This window comes from Rousettus aegyptiacus, unplaced genomic scaffold (genome assembly GCF_014176215.1).
Source record: "Rousettus aegyptiacus isolate mRouAeg1 unplaced genomic scaffold, mRouAeg1.p scaffold_m13_p_2, whole genome shotgun sequence".
In the NCBI taxonomy this organism is placed as follows: domain Eukaryota; kingdom Metazoa; phylum Chordata; class Mammalia; order Chiroptera; family Pteropodidae; genus Rousettus; species Rousettus aegyptiacus.
The window spans coordinates 140,701,938-140,704,985 of NW_023416295.1; the positions used below are offsets into that span (position 1 = coordinate 140,701,938).

The 3,048-nt window shown below is 38.7% G+C and overlaps 1 pseudogene; it reads left to right on the forward strand.

The window, feature by feature from the left end:
• Positions 1 to 1,988: 1,988 nt before the first annotated feature.
• Positions 1,989 to 2,107, forward strand: LOC118614784 (annotated as a pseudogene).
• Positions 2,108 to 3,048: the final 941 nt, after the last annotated feature.

A 3,048-nucleotide genomic window follows, 5' to 3' on the forward strand; every position in this document is an offset into this window, starting at 1 on the left:
AGGATCCTCTTTCCAGCTTACTCTGGTGGTTGCTGGCAAAATTCTTTTTCTCACAAGCTTTTGGACTGAGGCTTTATTTCCTCACAAACTCTTAGCCAGAAGCCACCTTCAGTTTCTTGCTGCATGGGCCTCTCCACATCATGGGAGCTGACTTCTTCAGAGAGGGTATCAGAAGAGAGAGAGTGCTGGTAAGACAGAAGTCAATCTTTTGTAACCTAATAACAGAAGGGACATTGTAGTACTTTGGCCATATTCTATTTGTTTCTAGAAGCAGGTTAGGTACAGCCCACACTCAAGGGGAAAAAATTACCACAGGAACTGAATACCAAGAGTTGGGGATCATTGGGAGCTATGTCAGAAGCTGACTACTACGGGCATGCAGGCGCTATCCTAAATGCTTTATACATTTTAATTAATTTAGTCCTTATAACACATTGTAAGATAGATAATGCTATTATTGTCCCCATTTCACAGATGAAGTGCCAATAAGTAAAGTAGCTTGCCTGAAGTCACACAGCTAAAGTCACTGGGGTACAGGGGTTTTCACCTAGGTCGTCTAGTGTCAGCGTCTATATTAACTAGTTGGCTGCACTGCCTAAAATGGGGGTGTCCAGTAAGAGCTGGAGTCCAAACTTCTTGGGAGAGGACTGGGCTGACAAAAGAGACTAGAAGATGAGTTAATAAATCTTATGATAAGAATCACATCTGACTTCCAGTTCATTTCTCTCTAGCACCCAGACCCCCCACCCCAAGTGTGAAGGAAATAAGAGGCAATAGATATAAAGTATTTCTTCTGATATGCATTTCTTCTTTGTCCCTCCCTCCCCGTTCACTTTCCCTCCCTCCCTCCCTTCCTGTCTACTTTCCCTCTTTACCTCTATCTCTAACTCTTACAAATACAGACTGACAACTATGTGCTGGGGAAAGTATTAGATCCCGGAGAATGTATTTTTAGCTCTTTGGATACAAAAGACGCATCATTTTTGAGATGTATTTGAATGAGTATAGATTTTCCTGAAATCATCTACTTGACTGTGATCTATTTTAACTTGACCTGTCTTCCTAGTAAATGTACAACTATCAGGTGTTGTGACAGTACTAGAAAATAAGCAATTTGCAAAGCATTTGCACAAATTCTAAGTGGCGCTTACTACTTTGACTTCCTCTATTAACTACTTAGCAAGCGAAGCAACTCTTTAATTAAACATGATGTTGAAAATAATTTTACAATATTTCCCATTAAATGAGCTTTGAGATTGCTTTTGTGTTCTTTGTCATCACATGTAGAATAATAACATTCTGTTTTGCATATTGAATACAGGGAGTGTTTTTCCATTTGGGTCACTAATAGCTCACTATTATCTAATTTCAGAAATGAGTTCAATACCCAATCTACAAATTATAAAGTAAGCAACCAATTTCTCCAAATGAACCACAATTCAGAGTTAAGCTCACAAGTCAATTTTTCTACATTTGTGTCAATCTGTAACAAGCCAAACCTTGAGAATCTACTTCAGCTAAATAGGTTGGACAGAATTTAGAAGTTCATTAGCAAGAAGTTTGACCCTGAACTGAGACAGGCCATCAGAAGAATGACATGAAGATGAAGTACACAGTTTAGACCAATATCTTTCAATCTCTACTTTATGGTTGGAGAAGATCACTGAAGTGGCAACCTTGCTTCTTTTTTAAGAAAATACTTAAAAACAATGGAAATAGTAAGTGTACTGCTTTCAAGTTCTGTTGAATATTTGGACTATTAGCAAGAAAAATACGTTGTAAAAACCAGCCTATGGCAAATATCAGGAAAGAAAGTGTTGTCTGGGAAAATCTAATCTACTAAAATTTTGATTAGTGAATGAGCTACCAATTTGGTTATACTGCTGGGCCATTCTGCCAAAAACAAAACAAACAAACAAAACCTATTTCTAAGGGATAAATCTGAGAGATCTCACAATAGCTTCATTTGACCATTAAAAAAATATTGAGTCTTTGGCTATGCCTCCCTGAATGTGCCTGATCTCATCTGATCTCGGAAGCTAAGCAGGGTCAGGCCTGGTTAGTACTTGGATGAGAGACCACCTAGGAATACCAAGTGCTGTAGGTATTAAAAAAAAATATTAACATGTTGCCATGGAAATACCCTGATGATTTACATGGCTGTGCTAGTGCTTTTTTTGCTTGTTTGTTTGTTTATTTAGAATTGTGACAACTTCCTTTACAAAAGTACTCATTTTATGTGGCTGAGAGGTCAGTGCAGGTATTCTCTAAAGAATATCATCATCACCAATGAAATAAAATTAGCATACTAAAAGATTCACTTTTAGCTGAGGAAGTTGCCCTTTGGGTCTAAATCAGTCTATCAGTTAAGGCTTTATTAAACATTGACTAAGCGCATAGCATATTTCTGGGTGTTATGGGGCTGTGGGATGCCACACCTGCTGAACGGCAAGACCTAATGGGGAGCTTTATCTAATAAATAAACCAACATCTTCTTGTGATCCCTCTTCCGAAGATCCTCATTAGTGAGTTCTGGGATGAGGCTCCCAGGAATCTGTTTTTTGTTTTTTATGTTTTTTGTTTTATTTTTTGTTTGTTTGTTTGTTTGACTTCCCAGTGATTCTGTGATTGGTTGGGACTGGGAACCATTCCTGTCAAAGTCTGCTCCTTGGCCCACATCATCGGCAAAACCTGAGAACATGTTAGAAATGCAAATTCTTAGTCCCTACCCGGCCCTACTAAATCACAGACTCTGGAGATAACAATCGATCTGTTAACAAGATCTCCAGCTAACTTTGATGCTTGATAACTTTAGAGAATCATGACCTTTTATTCAGACTGAGATGGATTTCAAGTTCTTATTTTTCTCTTTGCTGAAGAGCTAAAGGAATAGGACTTACTTTTTCTCCTTGTGTAAGTAGCCAGCTGCACTACCCTTCTCATCCTTACCGTGCCTGAAGAGGTGTAGAGGGGAAATGTGCTTCCTCAACTTCTCACTTCCTTACTGCCTGGGAAGACGAAATATAGACAGGGGCCCTTTGCTTTCCA